This window comes from Capra hircus, chromosome 4, assembly GCF_001704415.2.
Source record: "Capra hircus breed San Clemente chromosome 4, ASM170441v1, whole genome shotgun sequence".
In the NCBI taxonomy this organism is placed as follows: Eukaryota; Metazoa; Chordata; class Mammalia; order Artiodactyla; family Bovidae; genus Capra; species Capra hircus.
Genome location: NC_030811.1, coordinates 6892178 through 6912922, shown reverse-complemented (window position 1 = coordinate 6912922; position 20745 = coordinate 6892178). Strand labels below are relative to the sequence as shown.

The window sequence follows — 20745 nt, the reverse complement described above, 5'->3', positions numbered from 1 at the left end:
TCAAGGCTATGGTTTTTCCAGTAGTCATGTATGGATGTGAGAGTTGGATTGTGAAGACAGCTGAGCACTGAAGAATTGATGCTTTTAAACTGTGGTGTTGGAGAGTACTCTTGAGAGTCCCTTGGACTGCAAGGAGATCCAACCAGTCCATTCTGAAGGAGATCAGCCCTGGGATTTCTTTGGAAGGAATGATGCTGAAGCTGAAACTCCAGTACTTTGGCCACCTCATGCGAAGAGTTGACTCATTGGAAAACACTCTGATGTTGGGAGGGATTGGAGGCAGGAGAAGAAGGGGACGACAGAGGATGAGATGGCTGGATGGCATCACTGACTTGATGGACATGAGTCTGAGTGAACTCTGGGAGTTGGTGATGGACAGGGAGGCCTGGCGTGCTGCGATTCATGGGGTCACAAAGAGTTGGACACGACTGAGTGACTGGACTGAACTGCAAGTATAAAAGAGACAGAGAAAGCCTCTGACATAGGTATCAGAAGGGGACAGAAAGAGAACCCAGGCATCTTTTAATTTCATGGCTGCAGTCATCATCTGCAGGGCTTTTGGAGCCCAAGAAAAGAAAGTCTGTCACTGTTTCCATGGTTTCCCCATCTATTTGCCATGAAGTGATGGGACCAGATGTCATGATCTTCACTTTTTGAATGTTGAGGTTTAAGTCAGCTTTTTCACTCTCCTCTTTCACTTTCATCAAGAAGCTCTTTATCTCCTCTTCGCTTACTGCCTTGAGTGTGGTATCATCTGTATATCTGAGTTTACTAATATTTCTAGCAGCAATCTTTTTTTTTTTTGAACTGAAAGCAGCAGAGTATTTTATTTTATTTTTTTTTAAATCATCATTCAGTAAATGTTGTTACACTATGAAACATCTAGTTTTCAACTGAAAGATTTTCTAAGGAGATGATTTGGAGCCTTCCACATTTATCATATGCCTTTTCATTATTCTTTTCCAATTTTGCAATTCTGGATCCAAATTGCATGGCCCACTTTGGCAGAAGAAGAGAGGCTGTTTTTGACCAAGTTCCACTGCTGCAAGATGTAAAATTAATTTTTCACCAATTCCACAGGGTGAAGTCAAGTTTGCCTTTTCCCAGACTGGTAGGGAATTTAGAAAGGAGACAACATTTTCATCCAGGAAAGGAAATCTTGCTTCTTTTCCATGATCACTAATACCTCTATCATCCTGACCAAGATTTCTAGAAGAAATTTGACCCAGTTCCATTTCAATTTCCTTATTCAGTCCTTCCAGCCCATGTGTCAGGAAGTGGGCACAATGACAAGAATAACCTGCAAGCTGCTCATCAGCATTAATTCCAGTAAGAACTACCTTTGCACTGCTCTGATACGGTTTTGCTCCATCTTAGGTCACTAACCAACCAGCTCCTCTGGAAGCAAACGAGACTGCACAGCCAATGCTATCATCCAGGACTGTATCCAAGGGCTGGATTAAGTGTGATATTCAGTTCAGTTCAGTTCAGTCGCTCAGTCGTGTCTGACTCTGCGACCCCGTGAATTACAGCACAGCAGGCCTCCCTGTCCACCACCAACTCCTGGAGTTCACTCAGATTCACATCCATCAAGTCAGTGATGCCATCCAGCCGTCTCATCCTTTGTCGTCCCCTTCTCCTTCTGCCCCCAATTCCTCCCAGCATCAGAGTCTTTTCCAATGAGTCAATCCTTCACATGAGGTGGCCAAAATACTGGAGTTTCAGCTTTAGCATCATTCCTTCCAAAGAACACCCAGGGCTGATCTTCAGAATGGACTGGTTGGATCTCCTTGCAGTCCAAGGGACTCTCAAGAGTCTTCTCCAACACCACAATTCAAAAGCATCAATTCTTCAGTGCTCAGCCTTCTTCACAGTCCAACTCTCACATCCATACATGACTATTGGAAAAACCACAGCCTTGACTAGACAGAACTTTGTTGGCAAAGTAATGTCTCTGCTTTTCAATATGTTATCTAGGTTGGTCATAACTTTTCTTCCAAGGAGTAAGTGTCTTTTAATTTCATGGCTGCAGTCACCATCTGCAGTGATTTTGGAGCCCCCCAAAATAAAGTCTGACACTGTTTCCACTGTTTCTCCATCTATTTCCCATGAAGGGATGGGACCAGATGCCATGATCTTCGTTTCCTGAGTTGAGCTTGAAGCCAACTTTTTAACTCTCCTCTTTCACTTTCATCAAGAGGCTTTTTAGTTCCTCTTCACTTTCTGCCATAAGGGTGGTGTCATCTGCGTATCTGAGGTTATTGATATTTCTCCCGACAAGCTTGATTCCAGCTTGTGTTTCTTCCAGTCCAGCGTTTCTCATGATGTACTCTGCATAGAAGTTAAATAAGCAGGGTGACAATATACGGCCTTGACGTACTCCTTTTCCTATTTGGAACTAGTCTGTCGTTCCATGTCCAGTTCTAACTGTTGCTTCCTGGCTTGCATACAGATTTCTCAAAAGGCAGGTCAGGTGGTCTGGTATTCCCATCTCTTGAAGAATTGTCCACAGTTTATTGTGATCTACACAATCAAAGGCTTTGGCATAGTCAATAAAGCAGAAATATATGTTTTTCTGGAACTCTCTTGCTTTTTCCATGATCCAGCAGATGTTTACAATTTGATCTCTGGTTCCTCTGCCTTTTCTAAAACCAGCTTGAACATCTGGATGTTCATCGCTCATGTATTGCTGAAGCCTGGCTTGGAGAATTTTGAGCATTACTTTACTAGCATGTGAGATGAGTGCAGGGAAGCCTGGCATGCTGTGATTCATGGGGTTACAAAGAGTCGGTCACGACTGAGCGACTGAACTGAACTGAGCTGAACTGAGATGAGTGCAATTGTGCGGTACTTTGAGCATTCTTTCGCATTGCCTTTTTTGGGGATTGGAATGAAAACTAACCTTTTCCAGTCCTGTGGCCACTTGAGTTCTTAATCTTTGCAGTTCTTCTAGAGAAACATTAATTTCAACACAATTCCACATCCAGGAAGGGTTGGCAGCTTGCAGTTCCTTCTGTCCCGCTCTTCCTGTGACTTGATCTGGTACATTGAACTGTTCACCAGGGCTAGCAGCAGCACCAGCAACACTTTTGGATGAATTCTTCAGAGGGTATTTCACAATAATTTTTCTGTTTTCTTCCTGTTTTGTTAAAATTAACTGGTATGATCTTTTCTTTAGTCGTGAAAGCCACATTGAGAAGATCAATTGGTTCATCTAAAGGAATATGATAGTCAACAAAGGCTGCAATGACCATGGAATCAATCTCTCCAGAAAACAGAATTGCAACATTTGCTTTCCTATTACTAGTTTTCAAAACTTGGCTTGGTGTCAGGTTTTCATCTCTAGGTAAACATAAGACACATCTCTTGACTGTAATACTCAGGACACCAATGAACTACTTCTTTCATGTGTCCATCAGTAAGAAAGACCTGAAGGGTCTCTTGTCAGTGGACTCCTGGAAATGCTGCTGCAGTGGGTCTCAAATGCCACTTGTGGCAACAGCATATTTAAAGGGACAACCAGTTCTTTAAGATACAGTTTGGCTTCATTTGCTGCCACCAAGAGAAATGTTGGCAAGTCTGCTGAAATCTCAGTCAGGCTATTAACACATTCTCTGAAATCATCCCCCCACCCCCACCCCCAGAATTGTATTTCCCAGGATACAACTATAAAATGACAGATTTGGAAATGGAAACAGACTTGAGATCAATTCTGAAAATTCTAGATGCTGGAACTTCCTGCCATTGATCAGCCACTCCAGATGTTTGGGCACCAACTGAAGAGAGGCAGAAACTCTTGCCCAAGTTACTAAAATGCCAAAGCAAGCTACGACGACCAAAAAAGTCCCTACCAAACCATAAAGAATGGCTAGATGCTTGATAATATATAAAAGACCAAGGACCTTGGACTTTTGAGAAGAGTGACAAAATATCAGATTCATTCTTACAAGAGAAAAGATAATGAAACATGATTTCAGTATCATTCTCTTTGGCTTGGACCTTGATCCCACTAAAGACTTGTCTATTCCACAGGAATACATTGCCTCTTCCATCTTCCACAGGCTGGGGAGTCAACACATCTCTTAAGTGAAGGACACAGCCAGAGAATAAACACTGGTAGTTAACATTGGACCTTAACAACTGTTTACTACTACATTTGGGGCCCCGTCATTTAAGATTACACAGTAAATCCTCTTTCAAATCTTTGCAAGACATTTTGAAGGAGATCAGCCCTGGGATTTCTTTGGAAGGGATGATGTTAAAGCTGAGATTCCAATACTTTGGCCACCTCATGTGAAGAGTTGACTCATTGGAAAAGACTCTGATGCTGGGAGGGATTGGGGGCAGGAGGAGAAGGGGATGACAGAGAATGAGATGGCTGGATGGCATCACTGACTTGATGGACGTGAGTCTGAGTGAACTCTGGGAGTTGGTGATGGACAGGGAGGCCTGGCCTGCTGTGATTCATGGGGTCGCAAAGAGTCGGACACAACTGAGCAACTGAACTGACTGAACTGACAACAGAAAATCTTACTGCACAACAAATGCCACACACTGCCATGTAAAATCAAGTTGGCTATTTCTTGATTTTGGTCTTCTCTGAGTTTTCTATTTCTTGATATTCTTTCCTTAGCTCATTGAATATATTTTTGCTTTCAAAAAGCATTTCTGATCAGTCTACAAGAAAGAATATGTTGCTGTTCTGTTGCTGCCTATATACTTTCCTGTTCTTCTTCAGGTTAGAAAGTTCATCCACAACGACTTTTTGTTCTTTAATCTTTGTTGAACGCTTCCTTGGGCAAGGTTGAGCTCTCAGCAGGGGCCAGCCCAGTGAGGTCCTCAGGTCGCTCACCCTGGCTGGGCATCTCTGGGGAGAACCAAATACTTTCCCAGCAATCTTGATTCCAGCTTGTGCTACCTCCAGCCTGGCATTTCACATGATGTTCTCTGAAAATAAGTTATATAAGCAAGGTGACAATATACAGCCTTGACATAATCCTTTCCCAATTTGGAACCAATCTGTTGTTTCATGTCCGATTCTAACTGTTGCTTCTTGACCTGCATACTAATTTCTCAGGTGGCAGGTAAGGTGGTCTGGTATCCCCATCTCTTTAAGAATTTCCCATAGTTTGTTGTAATCCACACAACAATCAAAGGCTTTAGCATAGTCAATGAAGCAGAAGTAGATGTTTTTCTGGAATTCTCTTGCTTTTTCTGTGATACAACAGATGTTGGCAATTTGATCTCTGGTTCCACTGCCTTTTCTAAATCCAGTTTGAACATTTGAAAGTTCTCTAGTTAATGTATATTTTCACTAAACATGGAAGAGTTCAGTTTGCTTCATAGTCTCAAAAGTTTCTCAGAGTTTTCTCTATTATATTTTTAACACAATATTAAAATTATTCTTGGGCTTTTAATTTTATTTTGTATTGCAGTTGTTTTAAAAATCACAAGTTATGTGTACTTGCTACTGTTTGTAAGACAATTTTTATGATTTTTAAAAAATTTTGCATCCATTAGTTTACTAAATTCTATTGTTTGCATAGTTTATTAGTTTATTCTCTTGATTTTTCCTAGATATACAATCAGCACAGCATGTCAGGCCTCCCTGTCCATCACCAACTCCCGGAGTTCACTCAGACTCACATCCATCAAGTCAGTGGTGCCATCCAGCCATCTCATCCTCTGTCATCCCCTTCTCCTCCTGCCCCCAATCCCTCCAAGCATCAGGGCCTTTTCCAATGAGTCAGCTCTTCGCATGAGGTGGTCAAAGTACTGGAGTTTCAGCTTTAGCATCATTCCTTCCTAAGAAATCCCAGGGTTGATCTCCTTCAGGATGGACTGGTTGGATCTCCTTGCAGTCCAAGGGACTCTCAAGAGTCTTCTCCAACACCGCAGTTCGAAGCATCAATTCTTTGGCACTCAGCTTTCTTCACAGTCCAACTCTCACATCCATACGTGACCACAAAGCATCTACAAATAATGATAATTTCACATCCTTCTCTACATTTTTATACATGCAGCTTCTTTGTCTTTTATGGTTTCAGTATATATTTCCTCTTAAAGAAAGTTTGAAATAGTGTTAATAGTGAACATATGAATCCTCCAAAACACCACTACACCTCCAAAATCTTTACTGAAATATTTTTATTAATAGAATACACTCCCTGAAAAATCTATTAGTACCAGCAGTTCTTTGCAGCAGTTCCAGAGAATAAAGGTGGGAATGAAGCATTCAAGTAACCAAAGATGTTCTTGAAGGCCAGAGCATCAAAGAAAATAAAATCTTAGGATAAAATAAGGTGGAAAAAGTCAGAAGTGACCAGACATGGCCAGTAACACTTAAAGGGGAAAAGAGGAGGAAAAGCAAAACAAAACAAAACACTGTGACACCCACAGCTCAGGAACACAGACCCACTGAGAGAGTAAGACTCAGCCCCTAAGTAATGCTTCCCTCCTCACTCCTCCCCACATCACAGGACACAGGATGAAAACAGTGAATAAAGACGAGTGAACAGCAAGATACAAGTTCTATTTAAGCAGGGGTTTTAGGGAAACCCACAGACAACTGGGGAGACAAACAAGGGCACCAGAGGAGAATGAAGCTCCAGCAAACGTTAAACACAGCCCAGCTCCCAGCCAGGTCAACATAAAATCTCACACCACAGGCCTGTTCACCTTAATTCCTCGTATCTGATATTATCATGTCCGACTTTCAGCAACATTACAGGATGTGTTAAAGGCAGGAGAAAACACAGAAAGCAAACCTTAGACCCAGACTCTGATGTGACACAGATCTTGGAATGTTCAGGCACAGAATGTGTGTGGATATACCCAAGCATAGAGAGACACTTATTGTAAAGCATTGACCGGTGAGGCTCATGGGGTTATGGAGGTGACAAGTCTCAAGATCTAGGGTCAGCAAACTGGTGACCCTGGAGCCAATGGAGCAGCTGAAGGAGGAGCTGGGGGAGGAAGAGAGTCAGGGAGTATACATCATGATGGAGAAGACAGAGGATGTCTGCAGGAAGGGGAATTCTCAAAAAGGGAGGAAATCAGTAAAAAAGCACTCTGCTGGCCGGATGTTTTCTAAAAGATCTGCTGCTTTGGTTTAAGCCTCTGAGTTCCACTTGTCCTAATTCAGGATAAAAGTAATAACAACATTCGTGTTCCTGTTTCCCCTGTTGATGTTACCAGTGAAGTCACTTAGTCATGTCCCACTCTCTGCGACCCCATGGACTGCAGCCTGCTAGGCTCCTCTGTCCATGGGGTTTTCCAGGTGAAAACACTGGAGGGAGTTGCCACCAAGGCCGCAGACAAGTGCAGCCTGCAGAGCATTCTGCCTGGGGGACCTTGCTGGAGAGCTCCCCCACTTCCTCTTCCCTCTTCTCACGGCTGATGGCTGCACTCTCAAGGGCAGTTCTTGAGATGAGCTTCCGGACCATGTATTACTGAAAAAAATATCCACCATGTCCTCTATGTGTGTGTACGTCTGGGGAACTGTCACTGATCTCCATTCAGCCTACAGTGTGTTAGCTCTCAAAGGAGAAACAGAGAGTTTAGGAGAGCACACGGCCCCAGGAGACACAAGACACGGGCATTCCTTGTGCCCCACAGAGAGCAGGGCAGTAAGTCCAAGGCCGTGGTGACCCTGCCTGTGTGTGAGTCTGTGTGTGTGTGTATTATGCTTGACAATGTGTTGTGGGGATGCTGTGCATAGTATGTTTGTTTGTATATGTGTATGAATATGTGTGTGTGTTATGTTTGTGTGTATGTGAGTGTTGTTTGTGTCTATTTGTGTATAGATGAATATATGTGTGTTTTCTGTGTGTTATGTTTGTGTTGTATGTATGTTTATACATGTTTGTATGTTTGTAAGCATATGCATGAATGGTGTGTGTTGTGTTTCTATGTATGGGTTGTTGTGAATATGTGTGTGTGAGTGGTCTCTGTGTCTTATGTTTGTGTTTGTGTGCTGTGTATGTATGTTCATATGTTTGTGAGTAAATGTGTGTTCATGTGTGTTGTATGTGTGTGCTATGTTTGTACTTTTGTACGTGTATGTGTGTAAGTAGTGTATGTGCTGTGTTTGTGTGTATCTTTTGTTTGTATGTTTGTGAGTGTGTGTTTGTGAGAGTGTCTGTGTGTGCGCCTGTTTCAGGAGCAATGGGAGGAGCCAGGGGAATCAGGAGGACCTTGCAGCCTTTGGGCTGTGCCTGGTGCTCCCCGCTTACCCTTGGGCAGGACACTCTGTGAGTCTCACTTCTCCTGAGAAACCTCACAAGGTGACAGATCTGCTCCATGTTGGAGGCAAACACTGGCACGTGGCCCACGTGTGGTGATGCCCCATCGGGCAGGGTCTGGGGTGAGGCGGCTGGGGGCTGGGCAGACAGCTCTCTTGGCTTGAGAGTGGATGACAGAAGTTCCTGGTGGGCAACCATGCCCTCCTTGGCAAAGAGGACTGGGAATTGCTCTAGAAAACATTGTAAAATATCCTGGAAACTTCCGGGGGACAAGATCTCAAGAATGTGTAGTTTGGGCTCAGCATCCACATCTCCAGGGACACAGAGGCCCTGGCAGCGTGACCACCCGAGTTGGTGGCCTGAAGCTGAGCACGAGGACCCGGGGCTCCCGGCAGGACTGGACCCCATGTGGAGAGGGAATCTGTGGGTGTATGTCATCCTCCTCACCACCCAGCGCTTGGCCTCTGCGGCCCTCACTGCCAGGCTCACCCCACAGATCGTTCTGGCCCCATGAGCCCCTCACCAGCCTCTCCAGCAATGTCCTGCTCACGTCACCCGGCACACTGGCCACTGCTCCCGAGACAGTGTCTGTCAGGACACGTCTCTGGTCATTTCTCCCCATCACAGAATCCCCCTGTTCCCCAAGTGGAGCACAAGTGCAGGGGAAGAAGGGGGAAACAGGGTCCCTAAAGGAGATAGAGGGGGATATCTCAGACACCCCCTACCCAGTCCCATGCCAACAAACTGATGCAAACAGCTTCCATGGGCAAGAGAAAGGCAAAAGTCAGGAGCCCCTGAAAGCTTGGAGGAAACATCAGTAAGACACATTATGGTTTTTTTCTAGATGGAGGAAGAAGAATTCAAAATCCTTTTCCTGGAGGAACCTGAAGAAGGTGCATCTCAGGATCCTTCTCCAGACGGGTCAGGAGGTAAAACAACTTTCTAGCAGACATGAACTTGAGAGAGGTGGGGCCGGGGCCTGAGGGGCAGGTGACGTGCTGGGAGGGGCAGCGGGAGTCCCCCCTGTCAGAGATTCGCCTACCAGGGTGGCCATCACTGGGCATTTGGGTTGGGCCACCCTTCACTGCAGCCAGACAGAAGGAGAGGGCCCCTGATGGTGCCATGGGTCAAAGGGGGTGACAGACCACAGCCACTGCCCCTTCACTGAGTGTCAGGAAGGATGTGTTCGTGGGTGTGACAGACGACTCGCCCCAGGCTCCTGGTGGGTGTCGCGCTGGCTCTGCTGTGAGACTCTCAGGACCACGGGGGCTGCAAAGCACTAGTGAACACATAGGATGCAATCAAGGGCCCTCAGGTTTGGGCTCTGTCTTCCTAAGGGGCTCCCTCCCACCAAAAGCTGTTTCATCAGGGTCAGGGGCTTCACTTTCATGGGCTCAACTTTCCATCTAACCCGAGGAGACGGAACTTAGGAATTTAGGAATGCTGGAAATCCATCACTTTCCTGGACAAAGGAATTGATTGGCAATTTATTATGCAGTTCCATGCACCTATGTTTTTATTAGAAGAACTTCAGTGGCCTGAACCATTGGGGAAAACCCATAATATTAAGCTGCATAGGAAAGTGACAGTCTCAGTGTTCACACCTGATTTACCCTTTTTGCAGCAATTGGGGTTAAGTATTACTTTAAAATTCCTCTTCCATGCTCAATGTATTTGGCTTTTAAGTCCAAAGGCATGGCATGAGTGTCTCCAAGCCTGCCCAGACGGGGTACCACTGTCTTCCTCGAGCTTTGCATCTGAGAGTACAGATGGATGTTGCCCTTCCCTGCTTGTATGGAACTCCCAGTCATTCACTCAGGTCACCTGCAGAAGCTGGAGGGTGCCCATATCTTCCAGTCAGAGTTGGTGGGTGGGTCAGCCTACCAAGGCAGAAAGGCAGGAGAAACACACCCCTGCTGGGGAGAGCTGGAAGAAGACTGTGCCAGTCCTGGCCTCAAGAGGCTGAGGGCTCTGCACTGAGACACAGCAGTGTCTTCCCTGGGAACAGGCTGGAAACTAGCTAGGGTTTGGTGCTTCTCTATGTGCTGTGGGTCCTGGGACCTGCAAGGCCAGGAGAAGGGAATTCCCTTTGTGCCCTCCAGCCTCAGTCATTTCTAAAATGTGGACGTGGGGTGGAAAGGTTGTTGTTGAATCACGCAAAGACGCCAAGATTCTTGGCCCCTGGAGGAGAAGAATTCAATCCAGGGCCAGAGACGAGATTTGATCACTCAGAGCTTTTGTGTAATAAAGTTTTATTAAAGTATAAAGGAGATATAGAAAGCTTCTGATATAGGCATCAGAGGGAGGCAGAAAGAATACCCCCTGCTAGTCTTCAGCTAGGTGTTATATAGTCACTAGCAGTCTGTTCATGAAAGAAAGTTCAGTTCAGTTCAGTTCAGTCGCACAGTCGTGTCGGACTCTTTGTGAGCCCATGAATCACAGCATGCCAGGCCTCCCTGTCCACCACCAACTCCCGGAGTTCACTCAGACTCATGCCCATCGAGTCAGTGATGCCATCCAGCCATCTCATCCTCAGTCGTCCCCTTCTCCTCCTGCCCCCAATCCCTCCCAGCATCAGAGTCTTTTCCAATCAGTCAACTCTTCTCATGAGGTGGCCAAAGTACTGGAGCTTCAGCTTTAGCATCATTCCGTCCAAAGAAATCCCAGCGCTGATCTCCTTCAGAATGGACTGGTTGGATCTCCTTGCAGTCCAAGGGACTCTCAAGAGTCTTCTCCAACACCACATTTCAAAACATCAATTCTTCAGCGCTCAGCCTTCTTCACAGTCCAACTCTCACATCCTTAGATGACTACTGGAAAAACCACAGCCTTGATTAGACAGAACTTAGTCGGCAAAATAATGTCTGTGCTTTTGAATATGCTATCTAGGTTGGTCATAAATTTTCTTCCAGGGAGTAAGCGTCTTTTAATTTCATGGCTGCAGTCACCATCTGCAGTGATTTTGGAGCCCCAAAAGATAACTGTTTCCACTGTTTCCCCATCTGTTTCCCATGAAGGGATGGGACCGGATGCCATAATCTTCGCTTTCTGAATGTTGAGCTTTAAGCCAACTTTTTCACTCTCCTCTTTCATTTTCATCAAGAGGTTTTTTAGTTCCTCTTCACTTTCTGCCATGAAGGTGGTGTCATCTGCATATCTGAGGTTATTGATATTTCTCTCAACAAGCTTGATTCCAGCTTGTGTTTCTTCCAGTCCAGCGTTTCTCATGATATACTCTGCATATAAGTTAAATAAGCAGGATGACAATATACAGCCTTGACGTACTCCTTTTCCTATTTGGAATCAGTCTGTTGTTCCATGTCCAGTTCTAACTGTTGCTTCCTGACCTGCACATAGGTTTCTCAAGAGGCAGGTCAGGTGGTCTTGTATTCCCACCTCTTTCAGAATTTTCCACAGTTTATTGTGATCCACACTCTCAAAGGCTTTGGCATAGTCCATAAAGCAGAAATAGATGTTTTTCTGGAACTCTCTTGCTTTTTCCATGATCCAGTGGATGTTGGCAATTTAATCTCTGGTTCCTCTGCCTTTTCTAAAACCAGCTTGAACATCAAGGAGTTCACGGTTCATGTATTGCTGAAGCCGGGCTTGGAGAATTTTGAGCATAACTTTACTAGCATGTGAGATGAGTGCCGTTGTGCGGTAGTTTGAGCATTCTTTGGCATTGCCTTTCTTTGGGGTTGGAATGAAAACTGACCTTTTCCAGTCCTGTGGCCACTGCTGAGTTTTCCAAATTTGCTGGCATATTGAGTGCAGCACTTTCACAGCATCGTCTTTCAGGATTTGAAATAGCTCAATGGGAATTCCATCACCTCCACTAGCTTTGTTCATAGTGATGATTTCTAAGGCCCACTTGACTTCACATTCCAGGATGTCTGGCTCTAGGTGACTGATTACACCATCGTGATTATCTGGGTTGTGAAGATCTTTTTTGTACAGTTCTTCTGTGTATTCTTGCCACCTCTTCTTAATATCTTCTGCTTCTGTTAGGTCATAACATTTCTGTCCTTTATCAAGCCCATCTTTGCATGAAATGTTCCCTTGGTATCTCTCATTTTCTTGAAGAGATCTCTAGTCTTTCCCATTCTGTTATTTTCCTCTATTTTTTACACTGATAGCTGAGGAAGGCTTTCTTATCTCTTCTTGCTATTCTTTTGGAACTCTGCATTCAGATGCTTATATGTTTCCTTTTCTCCTTTGCTTTTCGCTTCTCTTCTTTTCACAGCTATTTGTAAGGCTTCCCCAGGCAGCCATTTTGCTTTTTTCCATTTCTTTTCCATGGGGATGGTCTTGATCGCTGTCTCCTGTACAGTGTCATGAACCTCATTCCATAGTTCATCAGGCACTCTATCTATCAGATCTAGGCCCTTAAATCTATTTATCACTTCCACTGTAGAATCATAAGCGATTTGATTTAGGTCATACCTGAATGGTCTAGCCGTTTTCCCTACTTTCTTCAATTTCAGTCTGCATTTGGCAATAAGGAGTTCATGATCTGAGCCACAGTCAGCTCCTGGTCTTGTTTTTGTTGACTGTATAGAGCTTCTCCATCTTTGGCTGCAAATAATATAATCAATCTGATTTGAATGTCTCAAAACTCAGAATGGCACCAGGCCCCTCACCTATAAGATGCATTTTGGGATAATCTTGGCACTAAATGGTTCATCCTGGGCCAAAAATTATTAATTTGAATCTTGAAGAGGGGCAGATCACCATACAAATAGTTTCATTTACATAGATTCAAGGAACAATATCTGAGCATAACATACTGGTTTGTCAAGTAGGTTCTGAGCCAAAAGGCGGAACCAACTTGAAGACAGAGTTTGGGGTGAATGCATAGTACATTAGCATAGCTTAAGATGAACATTTCCATAAGAAAAAGGCATTGGTTATCTCTAGGTTTGAGAATAGTTAACTTTAGGGGAAAGGAGGTGTCATTATGGTAACACAGTATTTTAAGAGAAACCTCCTTTTAAATTTGTATAGAGAAGGAAAAAATATCGCTAGTTTGTTTCCTCCTGCCGCTTAAGAGAGATAAAAATGTCTGACACTTGCAGGCTATTTCCTTCGTTTGGAGACCCTTGGCCTTCCTGCCTGTTACCCTCTCAGGGTCCTCAGTATTAGATGGGCATGAAACACCTACTTGCAGCTGATGGTTCTGATATTCTCCTGGGTGAGGGTTTCCAGCCCAAACTTCACCGGTGGAGCTTAGGACTGTGACCTGAGTGTGAGCAGTGCTGTGGAGCTGGGGGTCTGGCTGAAAGGACCCCATCCTCACAACACTCCTTGTTGGGAAAAGTGAAGGTAATGTGGCGTGTTCCATCACAGCAGGGAGACAACAGACACAGAGGCTGTGTGCTTCCAACTTCACCATCTTCCTGGAGAGGGTCTTCAACCAGAGGTGCTTGAGGAAGCTCAGGCTCCCAGTTCATGAGGGAATGATCCCACCTGGTGGGAATAGGTGGCCCAAGAAGAAGCTTCAAAACAGAAGCATAAAATGTGGCGATCTACCATATGATCCCACAATTCCACTTCTGGGAAACATACCCCATAGAGTTGAAACAGATGGTGAATATATGTTCACTGAGGTGCATGGCAGCACTATTCACAATAGCAAAAAGTGGAAACAACCCCCCAACTCCATATACATCTGAATATGGATTCATATATATACCTACATTCATATATACACCTACACATACAGTGGAATATTATTCAGCCTTAAAAAGGAAGGCAATTCTGACACTTGCTCCAACATGAATGAAACTTGAACACATTATGCAAAGTGAATAAGCCAGACACAGCAGGGAAAAAATTGCCTGATTCCAGTAATGTGAGGTCCTTAAACAGTCTTCCATGGAGACAGAAAGAGCAGTGGACGTCAGGTGGTGGGGAGGAAGGATGGGGAGTTAGTGTTTAATGGGGACAGGGTGTCATTCGGGAAGATAGAAAGTTCTTGAGATGCTCAAGTGACTACTGCCCAGCAATGCGAAAGTACCAAAGGCTACACCTAAATATGGTGCAAACAGTACATTTTATGTTATGTGTTTTCTCTTATTTCCCCCCAAAAAAATTTCAGAAAAAAGAAAAGGAAGGAAAGCATGTGAACCTAGGGCATATCTCAGATGCAGACGCTGGGCTTCCTTTGTCCTGCCCACACCTGGACCATCTGGCCCCAGGGAGGCTAAAGCGGGGGATGGGCTCTAACAGCGGCCCCCCACCTTCTCTTGATGCTTCCAGGGCTGCGGGGCATGAAGGGACCCCACAGACGCTGAGGCTCATCCTGGTGGGAAAATCCGGGAGTGGGAAAAGCGCCACAGGAAACAGCATCCTCCGGAGGAGAGCGTTCGAGTGCAAGCTCAGCGCTCGCCCGGTGACCCAGGCCTTCCAGCAGGAGCGCTGCGCGTAGGAGGGGAGGGAGCTGCAGGTCATCAACACCCCCGACATCCTGTCCCGCTGGGCGGCGCCCCAGGGGACCGCTCGGGTCGGCAGCGAGGCCGGCGCCCACTCCCCACCGGGGCCACACGCGGTGCTCCTGGTGACACAGCTCGGCCGCTTCACCGAGGAGGACCAGCTGGTGGCTAGGCGCCTCAAGGAGGTGTGTGGGGGCCGGTGTCCTGGCCCACACAGTCCTGGTGTTCACGCTGAACGAGGACCTGGACAGCAGCTCTCTGGAGACGTACCTGCGGGAGACCCAACCGGGCGCTGGCCGAGCTGGACGTGGTCTGCTCAAGGCGACACTGCGGCTTCAACAACAAGGGGGACGGAGCCGAGCAGGAGGCCCAGCTGAGGGAGCTCATGCGGCACGTCGAAGGGGTCCTGTGGGAGCACGAGGGCCACGCCTACAGCCCCCCGGCCGCCCCCCAGCCCCGCGCCGCGCCCCGTGAGAGCTGGGGCCTCTGGCTGCCTGGCGCCGAGGAGGGTCGCGGGGACCAGGCCTGGCTGCGGGCCTTTGCTGCATCCTGAAGGAGCCCGAGCAAGCTGGACGCCAGCTCCCGCCCAGTGCGCCCATCTGAGGCACAGGCCTCCGTGGCTTCCTGCCTGCCTCCCTGGGCCAGAGTCTGGCTCCCAGACTCCTCACTTGGCCGCTCCATCCCAGGGTCCCTGTCCCCTCCTGTCTCCAGGGCAGCCTCTGGTCAGGCGAGAGGAGGTGGGTGGGCTCCTGAGTTCTCAGGTCCTTCATCACACCTTCCAGAATACAGGGGCCCTCCTGCTCTTCACCCCCAGCCATTCCTCGCGTGTCGCTGGCGTTCCCTCTCTGCAACAGAACTCTGAGAGAAGCCAAGCCTCCTGATACGGGCTGTGCTCCCTTCTGCCTTGGAACCCGGCAGCATCCGGGCCACTGGAGTCTCGGCTTAAAACTTGATGCAGCAGGTCAGCATGGAACGTGGACCAGGCGACTCTGCATCTCTTGGGCTGTGTCCTTGCCCCTTAAGAGGGCAGGCACGATGGCTTTTAAAGCCCTGTGTCAGTGGGGCAGGCCAGGCTCTGGGCTGGGGAGAAGAGGGCAACTAGAAACGGGGGAGGGCCACAAGGAGCTGCTCTTGATTCGCTCTTGAAAGAGGCCATCACCCGCAGCAAAGGGGCCCCATGGGAAGGAGCGGAGCAGGGCAGGCCTATCCAGGGGCCAGGTCTGCTCAGGAAATGGGGCATAGACCTGGCTGCAGGACACACGACCCCCGGAGGTCCAAGTGGACTTGGATAGCGGAGGAGCTCTTCCCAGGGAGGCTTGGACAAGGGAGGTCACACACCTGTGACCACCCCTCGTGATGCCCACCCTTCTGCATGGAGAGCAGAGGAGACTTCCAGCCCTGCCTCTGCCTGACCTGCAGCCCAGTCCCTTTTCTCACTGAGAGAGGGGAGAAAGCGAGGGGTGTTTGGGCGTGTAAGCAGGTTCCCCAGCCAGGTGTTTGGGGGTGTAGAGTGGAGGGAGGAAGGAAGAAAGGGAAGCTGCAAAGAAAGAAGCAGGAGACCATGTGAACATCCTCAGGAGCAGCCTATAGGTCTCGGAGAGTCCTGCAACTCAGGGTGTCATCTCGTCCTCACCCAGAGGACCCCTGAGAAAGCTGGAGCAGGTCTTTAGCTAAAAGGGTCTGGAGTCAGAACAGAGACACATTGGAGTATGCTTAAGATTGCCTTTGTGCCAGACCATTTACTAAGTAGGTGATCATCTCCTGCTGAACTGAAACAGTAGTTATCCTATGGTGAATTTTCATATTCCCTTATGATTTCTGTGAGAATTTTTGCCTCTCTTCTTGTCTTCTATCTTCTCAACTCTTATATGAATAAAATATTGACTTGATTCCTGTGGCTTTGATTGTAATGTGAACTCTCCTTCCCCACCCCAGATTTCCTCCCCAGTCACCAGTTTTGTATTTCTTTTCTTATTTTCAGGCATTTCTTTTTCTGTGTGAGAATTACAATTACTTGTTGGATTTTATAAAAAGAACATTGTTGTTATTCCAGTTAGAGTTGTCTTATGTTTATGTATTGAATTTGGGAGAATTAGAAGCAAGATAAGTTAGACAAAGAAGGACAAGTACTGTGTAATATGTGGAATCTAAAAAGTCAAACCTGTTTAAAAAAGGAAGAGAATGGTGGTTACCAAGAAGTGGAGGCACAGGGGATAAGATTGATGGTGTTCCAGGCGCAAACTTGTCACAAGTACTAAAAAGCCACAGAGGTCTATAGTACAGTAGATTGAATGTAGACAATAATATTTTAGTATAAGTATGTGATGTGCTAAAAATTGTTAAAATGACAACCAACTATGATACACCAGTCTACCAAAGTAACACTCAGCACCCCTTAAATTTACACAATAAAAAAAGAAAAAATTTAAAGTCACATTAAATATCTGAAACATTAAAAAAGAAACAAACTGGGAGAATCTGTAAATTCTTCAAGGATAAGTGAAATAAAGTCACTTTGTTTCTAAGTGAATAGCCCCATTACTTCATAGCCACTAAACTAACAGCTAAAGTCATTTGCATTTCTTTTAAGATAAGAAGATAAATATCTTTAACTTAGGTATTTTCATTTTAACCCTGTTGGCTTAATGGATCTCATCCTAAAAAATACAAGTATTGACCAAATGACAGGCACTGTCACTCATAAAATGTCAAGTCACTAAATGGCAAATGGCAAGTCACTCAAAACACATCATTCATTAAAAATTCTAAAGGAATTTCTTAAAATTTTATGGAATATGGGGTTTTCTCTTCTTTATTACTAAAAATCAAGGAAAATCCCTCCCACAACATTTCAGAAGGAAGGGGAGCTGTTGCTTCACACCATCACTCCCTGAGCATCAGAGAACAAGGAAGGCATGGTCCATTTATTCTGGAAATCCCATGGTCTGTGTACCAGAAAGAAAGAGGTGCTGAGGATGAGGTCATGGGTAGGGAGAGAAGAGGGGGTTGTCTTGGCCAAAGCTGTGAAAATAGTGACCTTTGGAATTCATTATTCTCAAAAAAAACCCTACACTGGAGCAAAGCATGAAAGAGAGAGATCTGGAGAGTCTGAAGTGACCATTGAGTCCACGGGCTGCTTCCTTCTTGGTGGGTCAAAGCAGTGGCTAAAAATCTCAGGGAAGTTTTCCAGCTCTGAATTTTCCTGTAATAACTTTCATATGCTCTGTAGAAAATTCAAAGTAATGAGAGTTTTTAAACAACTATTGGAGGACACTGAGAATGACCAAGTACAGGGAGAGGCTATGAGGAACTTGACACAAAGGCATCGTCAGTAATTTAAGTGCCTGCTGGAGCAAACCCAGGATCCTTCAGAAGAGCATAATAATATCCCGAGTCTCTACAACATGCTATGGACAATATCCTGTAAACTACTAGAAGTTCTTATTTTCTAACAGGAAAGTAGAAAGTTATAAAACTTCCCTCTACACATGTTTATCTGCATCTTATAATGCTTTGTGTGTTCTCTTTTCACTATCACTCACTTTAGGATATTTTGCAAATTCTTTGTGATATCTTTTATCATTCATGGATTATTAAGGAGAATGTATTTAATTTCCAAATATTTGAGTATTTTCTAGAAATTGCAATATCCAGTATGGTAGACACTAGCCATATGTGGTTACTGGGTATTTGAAATATAGCTATACCTGGGAAACTGAACTTTTATTTCATGATAATTTGTTTTAAACACTGAAGCACCGTAAAATTTTTTACTATTCAACACAGTTCTGTTGTTTGGGCAGAAATACACTTCACTCTGTTGTATCACATATGATTGTTGTATTGCAATGTACACCTTGGGCACATTTACCATTTCTAGTGTCAGAACATAATAAGTACATCATCACCAATTTAGTCGATGTCTGAAGACTGTTTCCCTTTGAACAATCTTCCTAATAAGTGTTGTGGTACTTTTATGAACACTTTGTGTAGACAACATGGGTTACAGTGATACAGAGCTACATTTAGTTGGTTATTAAATTTAAATCCTGATGATTATTTTACTTATAATAGATTCCAATTAAGTTTTAGTTAAAAGTAAGCATGGAGAAAATTTAAGCTTCAAAATGAAGGCATGATAGAATGAATGGAGATGACAAAGCAGGTACTAAACTGGAACAGGAGAGAGAAAAAGAGCCGGGAAGATGTTTTACAACATTCACGATGAATGGTAATTGCAGTGTGCTGCAGTGAAGTGAAACCAAGAAAAAAGAAACAAAAAAAAGGTGTTAGAGATCTTTTCAGTAAATATATACAGGGTTTGATAAAAGGTTTCCTCTTAGCCATCAAAAACAGACTTGACAAAACTAGTAACGGAAGCCAGAATTGAATGGCCAACAAAAAACATTCTGGACTGCTTTTAACAGACTCAGGACTTGGAACTTGGGCCAGCTATAAAACAGCTTGGATTATTGGGCGAATAAAAAAGAATTTCAATTGGAGAGATGATGAAAAATATTATTACTTTGGTTATGCAAAGTTTTCTTGCAAATGTTTAAAGAAAAAACTAAAAATGCTAATGTATACAAAACATGAAAGACCTTTTACCAAATAATTGCCCAGAGAAGACCTTTACAATAATATCAAAGATCAATGGAGTTAAAGTTTTAAAAATTGCAAGTCTTTTTCTTTAGAGCTACATGAGAAGTGTGACTTTAGACAAGATCGATGTAACACTTTGTGTGTGTCTTGATTTTTTAAGCCTTTCTCCTCTTTATTTTAGCAATGGATGGAAATGTGTGATTTTCTCTTGACTTGAAAATATTTTCAATGCACGGTGATCTTGCCTGATGGGTTTAGTATTTTCTGCTTAACTGATACAGGAACTCCTATACAACTCTCCTTCATCCTGCTTTAAAAGTCAGAAAAAAGCAGCAAACTGGGAGGGAAATAGCTTATCCCCAGAGTAGTAATGTTTGAAGGCTTTCAAAGTACGTTGGTTTTCCCCTCCTTCCAACTGCGTGTCTCCATTTTCTTCTTACAGCTCACAAAATGTAAGGGTCTTATTGTTGTTATCAGTCGTTCTTCGTAGGTTTTTTTTTTCTTTTTTTCTCTCTCCAGATGAAAGTCCTGTCTCTCCTTTGTTTGCTTCTCTATGCAGTATTTGACTTGCTCAGTTCTTGCCTGATTGCATCAACAAGCTCTTCTTTTAGGTGTGCTTAGTCGCACAGCATTTCACATGATGTACCCTGCATATAAGTTAAATAAGCAGGGTGACAATATACAGCCTTGACGTACTCCTTTCCAAATTTGGAATAAGTCTGTTGTTCCATATCCAGTTCTAACTGTTGCTTCAAGATTGCCGGGAGAAATATCAATAACCTCAGATATGCAGATGACTCCACCCTTAGAGCAGAAAGTGAAGAGAAACTAAAGAGCCTCTTGATGAAAGTAAAAGAAAGTGAAAAAACTGGTTTAAACTCAACATTCAAAAAACGAAGATCATGGTACCCAGTCCCATCACTTCATGGAAAATAGATGGGGAAACAGCGAGATACTTTTATTTTTCTGGGCTCCAAAATTACTGCAGATGGTGCCTGAAGCCATGAAATTAAAAGACGCTTGGGCCTTGGAAGAAAAGCTATAACCAACCTCAGTTCAGTTCAGTTCAGTTCAGTCGCTCAGTCGTGTCCAACTCTTTGCGACCCCATGAATCGCAGCACGCCAGGCCTCCCTGTCCATCACCAACTCCCAGAGTTCACTCAGATTCACGTCCATCGAGTCAGTGATGCCATCCAGCCATCTCATCCTCTGTCGTTCCCTTCTCCTCCTGCCCCCAATCACTCCCAGCATCAAAATCTTTTTCAATGAGTCAACTCTTCACATGAGGTGGCCAAAGTACTGGAGCTTCAGTTTTAGCATCATTCCTTCCAAAGAAATCCCAGGGCTGATCTCCTTCAGAATGGACTGGTTGGATCTCCTTGCAGTCCAAGGGACTCTCAAGAGTCTTCTCCAACAACACAGTTGAAAACCATCAATTCTTCGGCACTCAGCCTTCTTCACAGTCCAAC

General features: G+C 44.8%; 2 pseudogenes; one reads left to right on the top strand and one right to left on the bottom strand.

Annotated features, from left to right (window-relative positions):
* On the bottom strand, positions 883 to 4215 carry LOC102185821 (annotated as a pseudogene).
* On the top strand, positions 7470 to 15277 carry LOC108635820 (annotated as a pseudogene).